This window comes from Cherax quadricarinatus, chromosome 6 (genome assembly GCF_038502225.1).
Source record: "Cherax quadricarinatus isolate ZL_2023a chromosome 6, ASM3850222v1, whole genome shotgun sequence".
NCBI classification, from domain to species: domain Eukaryota; kingdom Metazoa; phylum Arthropoda; class Malacostraca; order Decapoda; family Parastacidae; genus Cherax; species Cherax quadricarinatus.
In genome coordinates, this window is record NC_091297.1 from 28676210 (window position 1) to 28691008 (window position 14799).

Sequence of the window (14799 nt, forward strand, 5' to 3'; positions counted from 1 at the left end):
GGGGCCTTGAGCTTGGACTCGACCCCTGCAACCTCAACTAGGTGAGTACAACTAGGTGAGTACACACACACACACACACACACACACACACCCACACACACACAGTAACGACCAGTGAAGAGGCGGGGTCAGGAGCTTGGACTCGACCCCTGCAACCTCAACTAGGTGAGTACAACTAGGTGAGTACACACACACACACACACACACACACACACACACACACACACACACACACACACACACACACACACACACACACACACACACACACACAGCGTTCAGATACCTTAGTAAGGAATCGTTCAGGACACTGTACACCGTGTACGTCAGGCCCATACTGGAGTATGCAGCACCTGTTTGGAACCCGCACCTGATCAAGCACGTCAAGAAATTAGAGAAAGTGCAAAGGTTTGCGACAAGGTTAGTTCCAGAGCTAAGGGGAATGTCCTATGAATAAAGGTTAAGGGAAATTGGCCTGAAGACAGTGGAGGACAGGAGGGTCAGGGTAGACATGATAACGACATATAAAATACTGAGCGGAATAGACAAGGTGGACAAAGACAGGATGTTCCAAGGACGGGACACAGAAACAAGAGGTCACAACTGGAAGTTGTAGAGTCAGATGAATCAAAGGGATGTTAGGAAGTATTCCTTCAGTCATAGAGTTGCCAGGCCATGGAATAGCCTAGAAAGTGACGTAATGGAGGCGGGAACCATACATAGTTTTAAGACGAGGTTTGATAAAGCTCATGGAGCAGGGAGAGAGAGGACCTAGTAGCAACCAGTGAAGAGACGGGGCCAGGAGCTAAGACTCGACCACTGCAACCACAAATAGGTGACTACAAATAGGAGATCACACACACACACACACTCACTCACATACACACACACACACACACACACACACACACACACACACACACACACACACACACACACACACACACACACACACACACACACACACACACACACAACACACTCGAGCAGAGCAAAGTTACTGGTAATGGGCGATTTCAACCACAGGGAGATCGACTGGGAAAACCTGGAGCCACATGGGGGTCCCGAAACATGGAGAGCCAAGATGATGGATGTGGTACTTGAAAACCTCATGCATCAACATGTCAGGGACACAACCAGAGAGAGAGGGGAGGATGAGCCAGCAAGACTGGATCTTGTGTTCACCCTGAGCAGTTCAGACATTGAGGATATCACTTACGAGAGGCCCCTTGGAGCTAGCGATCATGTGGTTCTGAGTTTTGACTTTATAGTAGAGTTACAAGTGGAGAAGGTAACAGGAGCTGAAGGGGACAGGCCAAACTATAAAAGGGGGGACTACACAGGTATGAGAAACTTCCTGCAGGAGGTTCAGTGGGACAGAGAAATGGTAGGAAAATCAGTAAACGAGATGATGGAATATGTGGCAACAAAGTGCAAGGAGGCAGAGGAAAGTTTTGTTCCCAAGGGAAACAGAAATAATAGGAAGACCAAAACGAGTCCTTGGTTTACCCGAAGGTGTAGGGAGGCAAAAACTAAGTGCAACAGAGAATGGAAAAGGTACAGGAGGAATAGGACCCAGGAAAACAAGGAGATTAGTAGAAGAGCCAGAAACGAGTATGCACAGATAAGGAGGGAGGCCCAGCGACAGTATGAAAACGACATAGCATCGAAAGTCAAATCTGACCCGAAACTGCTGTATAGCCACATTAGGAGGAAGTCAACAGTCAAGGACCAGGTGATAAGGCTGAGAAAAGAAGGTGGAGAACTCACAAGAAACGATCAAGAGGTATGTGAGGAGCTTAACACGAGATTTAAGGAAGTATTTACAGTAGAGACAGGAAGGACTCTGGGGGGACAGACCAGATGGGGACACCAGCAAGGAATACACCAACAAGTGTTGGACGACATACATACAGATGAGGAGGAGGTGAAGAAACTGCTAAGGGACATCGATACCTCAAAGGCAATGGGACCGGACAACATCTCCCCATGGGTCCTTAGAGAGGGAGCAGATATGTTGTGTGTGCCACTTACCACAATCTTCAACACATCCCTGGAAACTGGGCAACTACCTGAGGTATGGAAGACGGCAAATGTAGTTCCCATTTTTAAAAAAGGAGACAGAAAAGAGGCACTAAACTATAGACCTGTGTCATTGACGTGTATAGTATGCAAAATTATGGAGAAGATTATCAGGAGGAGAGTGGTGGAGCTCCTGGAACGGAACAGGAATATAAATGCCAACCAGCACGGATTCACGGAAGGCAAATCCTGTGTCACAAACCTTCTGGAGTTTTATGATAAAATAACAGAAGTAAGACAAGAGAGAGAGGGGTGGGTTGATTGCATCTTCTTGGACTGCAAGAAGGCCTTTGACACAGTTCCTCACAAGAGATTAGTGCAGAAGCTAGAGCATCAGGCGCATATAACAGGAAGGGCACTGCAATGGATCAGAGAATACCTGACAGGGAGGCAACAACGAGTCATGGTACGTAATGATGTATCACAGTGGGCACCTGTGACGAGCGGGGTCCCACAGGGGTCGGTTCTAGGACCAGTGCTATTTTTGGTATATGTGAACGACATGACGGAAGGGTTAGACTCAGAAGTGTCCCTGTTTGCAGATGATGTGAAGTTAATGAGGAGAATTAAATCTGATGAGGACCAGGCAGGACTTCAAAGAGACCTGGACAGACTGGACACCTGGTCCAGCAAATGGCTTCTCGAATTTAATCCTGCCAAATGCAAGTCATGAAGATAGGGGAAGGGCACAGAAGACCACAGACAGAGTATAGGCTAGGTGGCCAAAGACTGCAAACCTCACTCAAGGAGAAAGATCTTGGGGTGAGTATAACACCGAGCATGTCTCCGGAAGCACACATCAATCAGATAACTGCTGCAGCATATGGGCGCCTGGCAAACCTGAGAACAGCATTCCGATACCTTAGTAAGAAATCATTCAAGGCACTGTACACCGTGTATGTCAGGCCCATACTGGAGTATGCAGCACCTATTTGGAACCCGCACTTGATAAAGCACGTCAAGAAACTAGAGAAAGTACAAAGGTTTGCGACAAGGTTAGTTCCAGAGCTAAGGGGAATGTCCTATGAAGAAAGATTAAGGGAAATCGGTCTGACGACACTGGAGGACAGGAGGGTCAGGGGAGACATGATAACGACATATAAAATACTGCGTGGAATAGACAAGGTGGACAAAGACAGGATGTTCCAGGGAGGGGACACAGAAACAAGAGGCCACAATTGGAAGTTGAAGACACAAATGAGTCAGAGAGATAGTAGGAAGTATTTCTTCAGTCATAGAGTTGTAAGGCAGTGGAATAGCCTAGAAAATGACGTAGTGGAGGCAGGAACCATACACAGTTTTAAGACGAGGTTTGATAAAGCTCATGGAGCGGGGAGAGAGAGGGCCTAGTAGCAACCGGTGAAGAGGCGGGGCCAGGAGCTAGGACTCGACCCCTGCAACCACAAATAGGTGAGTGAGTACACACACACACACACACAGGAGCTGAGTCTCGACCCCTGCAACCACAATTAGGTGAGTACACACACACACTAAGCAGAGAAGGGGGCTGGGTATATTACACTTTTTCCTGGTCTGCAGAAAAGCGTTTAACACTCTACTACTTCCGACGTAAATCCACAGTCTCGAGAAACCTTTCGGGAGTGCAGGAACTGTGCTGCAATGGATCGGAAAATACTCAGGAGAAAGACAACCGGTTGATAACTAGGGACGAATACCGGAACAGTACCGTTTATGACATGTGTAAAACACGTATATACCAGAGGTGATATAGTACCACGAAGGATGGAGATCAGTGGTATGAAATTCTGACACAATGGAAAAATAGACACAAATGCAGTGTAAAGCGGTCTTTTATTGACAACGTTTCTCCCACACAGTGAGCTTTATCAAGTCACAAACAGATGTACCCGGGTAAATAGTACATGAGTCTAAATAGGGTGGAGAGTCAGGTGGAGAATGTTTTGTAGGTTGTATTTGAGACGCCGGTCCTATGTATTCTCAACATTTTCCACCCAGGTAGATCTGTTTGTGACCTGATAAAGTCCACTGTGTGGGCGAAACGTTGTCAATAAAGGATTATTCTTCATTTTTGTTTATTTTTCCACCTTTGTGGATGATGAAAAATTTGAAGCGTATAAGAAACAGAAATAAAGATGGATTTCAGGAAGGCCAGGAAGGTCTGCAGGAGCGGTTCAGGTAATTAACCACTGAAATTCAACGTCAAAGGTACAACATTATGAGTCTTTGGAAAAAGAGAGAAAAAATACACATGGAGGGAGGAGGCTGAACTCCACAAACAACTAAATAGTTTTTTGGGAACAACCATATTACCAAGTATGTAATCAGAGTAGTTGTACATTAAATCAATATCCGTGGTGGCATGTGCGAGGCTGCCAATACTAACATTAATTTAGGTTTTGCCACCGAAGTTGCTAGTTTATTGTGCACGCCATATCCATCCTGTGGGTAGTAGCACAAAAGCATATGGATTCACAAAGGGCCTAGGAACTAGGCCCTAAAAGGGTTAACATGAGCACATTTGGATTTACATCTACAGTTCACTTATCTCTTACAGGCAAAACTAAGAACCTCTTCTAGCCTCATGAAGACTCCTTTAGGCTCCTATGAGCAAAATATTTCAAATTATGTAGAGTATACGACAAACGGCAAACTTATTCCCGATCACATATAAATTTATTTGTAAATAATTTCGTCCGTTTGTGAATTGTCAATAATTTCAAAATCTCTCTCGAAGTTCACTGAATGTGGCAGAATTTGATGAAATAACTTATCACTAGCCTGGTGTCCCGGGGTATTGTAATCAGGTTAGTTACGGTTTAAGAAAACTGTCATACGAGAGACACAGGGCACTTCTTAGAGATTTGCCGGTACTGCCGGCCCGGGTCTTCTCCAGATGGTGACCCGGCGATACAGGGCACTGTTCTTCAAAAATCAGAAATCCTGAGGCGACAAGTTATTAACATAAAAAAGGCATTAACAGGAAGGCTGGGAACATTAACTGTGAAAGACGAAGACCAGGAACGTGAGGGACAGATGGAAGCTATAAAAAAAATGCGCTTTAAAGGGTAATCGGAAATTTGTCTCTCATTTAGGAGGGAATAGGAAGTAGGATGATCTGGATGAGGCGGTGGAGGAAAACTTAATGTGTAGCTTTATGTACAGGTATGACAGGGTCCTAGAAGCAGGGAATATGTAAAACTGCACAACAATGAAAAAAAAAAACCGCCGTAACTTTTCAACCATAATTGCAGCTCTTCGGTCAGCGTTACTGCAGCTTATCTAGAGTTTACCTGGAATAGTTTCCGGAGGTAACGGCTCTCGCGGCCTGGTCCCATACAAGGCTTCCTAGTTGCTGGCCTGGTTGATCAAGCTATTGGTGCCCACCCTCCGCAGTTCAGCATATGCACCACAACCTGGCTGATCAGGAACTGTTTTGAGGAATCAATCGAGTTCCCTCTTGAGGACAGCTAGATGTTTGTTAGTGATCCCCTTTATGCATGAAGGGAGGGTGTTGAAGAGTAGTGGTCCCTAAATATTTATTGAACTCACTCTCTCACTCAGTGTACTCATAAGTTTTCTGCTTTCCATTAGAAGTATCCTGCACCGTTTGTCAAGCCTCTTGTGTTCATGAGTAGTAATTTCGGTGCGCAGGTTTGGTACTAATCCCTCCAGTATCTTCCATTATTTGTGATGTATCCTTCTCGCCCTCGTTCTAAGAAGTACATTTCTAGAGACTTCATGCGCTCCCAATAATTTAGATGCTTTGATGAGTTCATACGAGCTGTGAAGATTCTCTGGACATTTTCCAGCTCAACAATTTCGCCTGCCTTGAACTCAGTAACATTTCAACCTAAAGAGAACGAGTAACTTGAAGAGAGTCATCACTGGCTAGGCATCTCTTGTTTTGAAGGTTCTAGTTATCCAGTCTATCATTTTTCTTGCAGCTGCCATAATAACGTCGTTGTGTTCATTGAGCACGAGTTCTGACATTATTACTCCTAGGTCTCTCATATTCGACTTACTTTTGATTGAGTGGTTTGAGATTGCCTTGTTCTCAGTTTTTGTTTTTATTTCATCCATTTTTGCATGAACGAAATTTATCCTCTGAATATCATAGTGTTGCCAATGGCTTACTGGAAGACTTGGTTTATATCAGCTTGGAGGCTTGCTGTATCTTCTATGGATGATACATTGCTGATTGATGTCCCTGTCTGCCAGAAGTGAGAATGAGAAACAGAGGTGGGGTGAGTATCGTGGCTTGAGGAACAGAACTTTTCACTGTAGCAGCCCCTGATTTCACTCTGATTACTATTACTCGTTGGGTTCTAGTTTTGAGGAAGTTAAAAATCCACCTGCCCACCTTTCAACTTATTCTTTTCTCACTCATTTTTTTTGTGCAATTACTCTACGATCACATTTATCAAAAGCATTTGCAGAGTCAGAGTATATTAATCTGCATTTTGTCTGTCTTCAAAAACATCCAAAACCATGTCGTAATGATCCTGCAGTTAGGACAGGCAGGAGTGGCCAGGTCTGAACCTATTTTGACTTGAGTTTTACAACTGATACAGTTCAATGTAATTGGTAATCTTGCTTCCTAAAACCCTTTCGAACATCTTGATAATATGTGATAGTAGGATTATTGGTCTGAAGATTTTTACCATTAATTTTCAACCATCTTTTTAGAGTGGGACAATATCAGTTGTTTTTAATGACTGTGACTCCAGTGTCTAGGCGTCTTCTCCGTAAAATATTTATGGCATGTAATTAGCGTACCTTGAAATTCTTAATGAATATCGAGTTCCACGAGTCTGGGCCTGGGGTAGAGTGCATGGGCATGCAATCAAAGGCTTCTTCGAAGTCACATGGAGTTAGAGTTATGTTTAGAGTATTTTGTGTCGCATTCATGAGAAACTCTTTTGGATCCTCAACCTTAAGGCTGATTAGCAACACACTGAACACTGAGTCGAGGAGTTCACTCATTTCTTTGTTATTGTCGGTGTGTCCCATTTCCTCTAATGAAAGATCCAATAGTAGATGTTGTCTGACATGGATTTTGCATATGAGAAGAAGTATTTTGCATTTCTCTCAATTTTATTTATGGCTTTTAGCTCTCTCTGTCTCTCCTGGACTGAATAATGTATTCAATTTGATCTCAACATTTCCTAATTCTCTAGCCGGTGATACTATTCGTTCCTCGGAGAGTTCGCTGCCTTTGAGGAGCTCTGTTTATCACCGTCCTCTCCTAGAGAAGATACTCCTCTCTCTTTCCAACCTGCATCGTCTCCTCCAGTAAGTGTCTGGACCATACTTCTAGTACATTGAGCTCAATCTTTCGATATACTGCTTTAGGTCCCTGTTTATCATAGCGTCTTCCCAATGAATTTCAGCCAGTTCACGATTTATTAATTCCCAGTTGATTTCATTGTTGTTAAAGTTATATTTGTTGAGCATACCTGATTATGACCAATGGGTAAGCATGTCAGAACTTCTATTAAGTTGTAGTTTGAGTTTGCTGTCTTTGACACTTTAATGTTGCTGTATATTTACCCCGTACTTGTTTAACATAAACCCGAGCACTACGACACAGTTAACCAGTATAATAAACTGTCAGGCAAGTGACTCTGAAGAGCAGATATACCAAGAGAAAGATTCTCTTAACTTTAGAGAGACTAAATGAACTCTTAAATGACACTTCGTTATCATTGTTATTAAGATTCCCAGCATAGACTGGGGACCCAGCATGACGATCCAGCATGAACGTCCGTCATTGGCGTCTCTTTAGCATATGTTGCTGGTTCAGCAAGGATTGATGTGCCCAAGTATAGGCTGATGGTCAAGAATGCCCTGATGATGCAGTATGGGCTAAGAGCCCTTGTTGACTGGCAGTCCAGCACTGATGGACCCATCATGGCCTGCGACCTTTACATGGACTGAGAGCACAATTAAAACTTTTAAGCTAAATGTATTATTATCAAATTATTATTATTTTGTTTAATGTAACGAAAATAATTAAATATATATATATGTATATATATATATATATATATATATATATATATATATATATATATATATATATATATATATATATATATATATATATATATATATATATATATATATATATATATATATATATATATATATATATATATATATATATAGGGTCTTGGCAAGAGGCGTGGAGTTAAAAGATAAAGAATCACACATAAAGTGGGAGTTGTCACAGTTGCTCTTTGCTGATGACACTGTGCTCTTGGGAGATTCTGAAGAGAAGTTGCAGAAGATGGTGGATGAATTTGGTAGGGTATGCAAAAGAAGAAAACTAAAAGTGAATACAGGAAAGAGTAAGGTAATGAGGATAACAAAAACATTAGGTGATGAAAGATTGGATATCAGATTGGAGGGAGAGAGTATGGAGGAGGTGAATGTGAATATTCAGATATTTGGGAGTGGACGTGTCAGCGGATGGGCCTATGAAAGATGAGGTGAATCATAGAATTGATGAGGGGAAAAGGGTGAGTGGTGCACTTAGGAGTCTGTGGAGACAAAGAACTTTGTCCTTGGAGGCAAAGAGGGGAATGTATGAGAGTATAGTTTTACCAACGCTCTTATATGGGTGTGAAGTATGGGTGATGAATGTTGCAGCGAGGAGAAGGCTGGAGGCAGTGGAGATGTCATGTCTGAGGGCAATGTGTGGTGTGAATATAATGCAGAGAATTCGTAGTTTGGAAGTTAGGAGGAGGTGCGGGATTACCAAAACTGTTGTCCAGAGGGCTGAGGAAGGGTTGTTGAGGTGGTTCGGACATGTAGAGAGAATGGAGCGAAACAGAGTAACTTCAAGAGTGTATCAGTCTGTAGTGGAAGGAAGGCGGGGTAGGGGTCGGCCTAGGAAAGGATGGAGGGAGGGGGTAAAGGAGGTTTTGTGTGCGAGGGGCTTGGACTTCCAGCAGGCATGTGTGAGCGTGTTTGATAGGAGTGAATGGAGACAAATGGTTTTTAATACTTGACGTGCTGTTGGAGTGTGAGCAAAATAACATTTATGAAGGGGTTCAGGGAAACCGGCAGGCCGGACTTGAGTCCTGGAGATGGGAAGTACAGTGCCTACACTCTGAAGGAGGGGTGTTAATGTTGCAGTTTAAAAACTGTAGTGTAAAGCACCCTTCTGGCAAGACAGTGATGGAGTGAATGATGGCGAAAGTTTTTCTTTTTCGGGCCACCCTGCCTTGGTGAGAATCGGCCAGTGTGATAATAATAAATAATATATATATATATATGCATTAAGCTCACAGTAAACAGGTGATTTCAGAATATGCAAAACAACCACTGTGAAAGAATAGAGAAATTCCAACCGCTTTCGTGACTACTCACATTATCAAGGAACAATGAAAGTAATGCATCAAGGTAAGGCATATAAAGGGTCTAGCCCACACCTCACTGTCACACTCCACAACAAAGAAACACCTGACGCGCGACTCATAAGAAAGAGAACACTGCAGCAGGCCCGCTGGCCCAACTAGACAGGTCCTTCACACAACCCACAAACAAACTAGTCTACCCAAGAATTAAGAATATTAAAATTTATTATTTGTCCAATGTATTATCAAATTCTTCCCAAATTCTATTAATTATAAATGGCTCTAATTTATATAAACCAAAGTAGATATTCACATTATTGTCAAAACTGCATTTTATGAAACAAGATTCAATTATATTCCTGTCGACCATGGACTTGCTTGATACAAGTTTCTCAACTTTTTGAAAATCAATTGGATGGTTAAAATCTCTTACATGAATAAATAGAGCATTGGAATCTTGTCCAGTTCTAATGCTATATTTATGTTGTTTTAATCTTATTTCGAGACTTTTACCAGTTTGACCGTAATAAACTTTGTCCCAAATTTTACAAGGAATCTTATAGACACATGCATCAGCATTTTGGGGGGAATTCTTTATCAAAAGTTTTTTTTACTGTATCAAGATTTTTAAATACAACTTTGATATTAAAAGTCTTAAGAAGAGAAGGCATATCAACCAAGTTTTCATGGTAAGGGAGAACCAACATATTTTTAGTTGAATAAGGCTGGTTGTCCCTTTTTGGATTGTAAAAAGTATTTCTAGCAATTTTAAAAGATTTATCAATTACGTTTCTTGGGTATTTCAAATCATTAGCTATTTCATAGATTTTGAATATTTCCTCATCTATGAACCCTGGACTAAAAATACGTAAAGCTCTCAGAAACATTGATGAGAAAACAGACAGTTTAACTCTATCTTGATGTGAAGAATAATAGTGGACATAGGAACAGTTATTTGTAGGTTTTCTGTAAATTTTAAATTTGAATTCATTATTACCCTTAATAATTAAAACATCTAGAAAAGGCAATGAGTTATTTTCTTTAAACTCAACAGTAAAGTTTATAGAATGGGCTAAGCTATTTAATTTGGCAAGGAAATGGTGTATATCTACATTTTTGGGCATAAGACACAAAATATCATCAACATATCTGAACCATTTAGCTCTATTAGGGAGGATTGCGTTAAGCAGCCTTGTTTCAAAAAAATCCATGTATAGGTTAGTAAGAACGGGTGAAAGAGGATTTCCCATTGCCATACCAAACTGGACGAAGTATTCGAGATGTAGCTCTGAGTTACCTATGTTGTTTTACTTTGTATCATATTTTTGTGAATGTTTTGTCAATGTATTTTGCCTTATATATATATATATATATATATATATATATATATATATATATATATATATATATATATATATATATATATATATATATATAAATATATATTTATATATATATATATATATATATATATATATATATATATATATATTTATTTATATATATATATATATATATATATATATATATATATATATATATATATATATTTATTTATATATATATATATATATATAATATATATATATATATATATATATATATATATATATATATATATATATATATATATATATATATATATAAGGCAAAATACATTGACAAAACATTCACAAAAATATGATACAAAGTAAAACAACATAGGTAACTCAGAGCTACATCTCGAATACTTCGTCCAGCTCCCCTGCGGTGGGCCGCGTGCCCAGAATGCTGCAGGCATTTCCTCTCTGGATCGCAACGCTGAGTCTCTGAAAGAGGAAGCTGGTCGCCCTGTGGTCCTTGGTTTCTATGATGAGCTTTTCACCCAGCTCTTTGAGGAACTTTAGAGCACACTTGCCCCATGCTCCAAGGGTCTCCGACCCTATTGGAATGAAGTTATAGCAAGGGGGAAGGTCTTCATATTTTCGGATCTTCTGGGTCTCCCTGTGGCTGGCAGCTCCACCCCCTTCCACTACAGAGTATGGCAAGTAGGTGTCTGCCAATGTGGCAGCACAGGTGTAGTCCCAGGCAATCTGCTTTCCATCCTTCCAGGGTAGCACAGTGGCTCCATCAGGACGCTTTTGACTTCCATCAGACCTCTGTACTTGGGGTTCCCGTTGAGCTGGGCAACGGGCTGTGGCGAGGCTTCTCTTTATTATGTCATTGATCTCCTCATGTCTGGCATACTTCCCTTCTGCTGTGTGGCACACGAGACCATGGAGTCCGAATTGATCAGCTGTCGCCCTGCCGCAAATACACCTATGTTCGGTGAGGATGGGGGCGGCTAGGCGAAGAGCAACACCAATCCGAATGGCCTGTGGGTCGAGACGGGTGCCCAGGGAGGAATTGGGAACAGCTAACAGGAAATCTCCTGAGTGTGGTGCCTTCACTGCCAGGAGACGAGCTTTGTTCTTTCCTGAAGCATTGGAGAGCATTGTGTTGGCGATTTTTTCCATGATCGGTTTGTCCCAGTGGGACTGTTTGTGCTGTTTGGGAGGAGCTGGTCTACTGGAGGAGTCTGTAAGGGTGTCCCACCGAATTGCTGCTTCAGTAAACCTGGGGTCTTGAGCTCCTACCAAGTCTCTCAAGCGTTCGGGCACTATCTTCTTGACTAATGCACTGGAAGCCAAACACGAAAACAGAAAAGCAGGTAAAGCAACATGCGTTGCTTTACGCACCCCTATACCTCCCAGTCGCACTGGGAGGGTTTCCTGATCCCATTGCTCATCCTCTAGTGACAGGTTCAGTGCCTTCTTAAAAGTTGATCTCAGGTGTGCGTCGTATTCATCGAGTGTTGGGTTGTCAAAAGAGGGTGCACACCTCAAGAAGTAAGTGAGTCTTGGCATAGTAAGACACCTTGTGAGGAGATACAGAGCATCATGGGCATCAAGATCGCTTATTCTCTCCTCCATTCTCATAAGGTCATTCAATTTGTCCCTGAGGACAGTATCGATGGCCTGGTGACCCAGCGGTGCCCCCAAGAGGGTACTGTTGGACGGAGTTATAGTTGAGATTTCCGGGAGGATTCTTCGCACAGCATTGATTATTTCCTGGTTCGCTGTGATGATTTCACACTTAGAGGGATTGAGGATGAGTCCCAAGCCTTCTCCCTGTGTTTTCACCAGTTGTAGGTCCCCCACGAGGGACTCTTCAGTACCTGCCAGAGTGCCGTCATCCAGGTACCAGATATTGAGCTCACTGCGTAGGCTGGAAGTTAGTTCTCTTACTGCCAAGCAGAAGAGAAGTGGAGCAAGTGGGTCACCCTGCTGAACACCCTCTGATGATTGAATTTCATGTTCTCCAGACATATATATATATATATATATATATATATATATATATATATATATATATATATATATATATATATATATATATATATATATATATATATATATATATATATATATATATATATATATTCAAGACAATGGCAGTCTCCCACAGAGGGAGGGTGACCCAAAAAGAACAAAGAAAATTTTTATTATTACATGTACTAATTTACACAGAAGAATGCGGTTACTAGTTCCTTGTTCTCGACATTTTAGTCGCCTTTTACGACACGCATTACGAAGGAAAGATTCTTTTCCATTTCCCCATGGAGATGAAAGGAAATATATTGGAGCAAGAACTATTTATAAAAATTAAAGGAAATTCAGATAGGTACATATATATGTCGGTCTACATGCCTGTGTAGCGTGACTTAAATGTAAGTAGAAGCAGCAAGATGAACCTGTTTGGTTGTATTTATGAGACAGAAAGAAAAGATACTCTGTAGTGGAGGGAAGGCGGGGCAGGGGTCTTCCTAGGAAAAGTTAGAGGGAGGGGGTAGACGTGTGTGTGTGTGTGTGTGTGTGAGCGAGTGAAGTAAGACTGAGCAGAGGCAAGTGGTTTTTATGACTTGCCGTGCTGTTGGAGTGTTAGCATAGTAATATGAAGGTATTCAGGAAACCAGTTAGCCGGACTTGACGCCTGCACTCTGAAGGAAGGCTGGAGATATATGCGGTTTTTAAACTAGTATCGGTGCCCCTCTGGCAAGACAGTGATAGAGTGAGTGATGATGAAAGTGTTTCTTCTTTTTTGAGCCACCCTCAAGGGTGGGCAACGGCCGATGTGTTAAAAAAAGGACACAGCAATCCTACCATTGTGTAAAACAGGTAGTGCCTCCAGGTTGCTGTATGTATGTATGTATGTATGTATGTATGTATGTATGTATAAAGTTGTATTACGTGTATTTAAGAAATATAAATTTCCGACATAACAACTGCTTTATAAGAAGTAACGCAAGAGCTCAAATTTTAATTGCAACAATAAAAAGCTGTTTTTAATAAGTGTGAAGCAGTTCAGGCGAGTATTTATAGTTAAAAGTAAGAGATTCTCATACGCTCATAAAACACACATTAACAAAATTGCACCGGAGTGAAAGCATTTTAGTTAGTTTTTAATACCTGCTCTGAACTATTGAGTATGTGAACAGCACTACACTCTCTCCCACTTATACAACTCCCGCTCATTTACGGTATTTGAAGCTAAGCCAGTTTGATGGAATTTAGTCAAAATAAATCTCAATATTTCTAACTACCTTCAGATAAAGAGTGCTTCTCTACCATCGTTGTTACAATGAACGGGGAAATCATAAGAGCTCTTCCAGATTTTCCTTGGCTTGTTTGTTTTCTCTGGACGCTCAGATGATCAGCAGATGTCACCAAGGTCGAGAGAGAGATCAAGCATCGATTTCCACACTGAGCGAAGATGTAAATGAAACACCCAGCTCTCTCACTTTCCGTCTCTGTCTCTGTCTCTCTGTCTCTCTGTCTCTCTGTCTCTGTCTCTGTCTCTCTGTCTCTTTGTCTCTCTGTCTCTGTCTGTCTGTCTCTCTCTCTTTCGATGATCTGTTTTAATTTGAAAATACTACAACATCAGTTACTGTGATTAAACAGTGGTGGTTGCAGAGGCAACTGCAAGGTTTCACTCTATTAAAGTGTCGAGAGGAAGGAGGTGAGAGCAGGAAGACGACTCATAATAACTATATTATACCATAAGTAACCCATAATTATAACTTATAATTATAACCAATAATTTTTAAAGGGGTGGACAGATAAGCCAGTGGAAAACCTCGGTTAGAAGATCAACAGCTTCAGCTGCGTCAGATTCGCGTCAGGAAACACTTGTCCTGTTTCCCGACAAACCTTACCTAACCTAACCTATAGCAAAATATGGAATTTTATAAACAGCCACAAATTAAGGACAAAGAGACAAATGACTTTCCGGTGAAAACTGTAGCAAACAATAAAATGAAAGCCTAGAGAAATGGATTTGTCAGTTAAAAATAGGA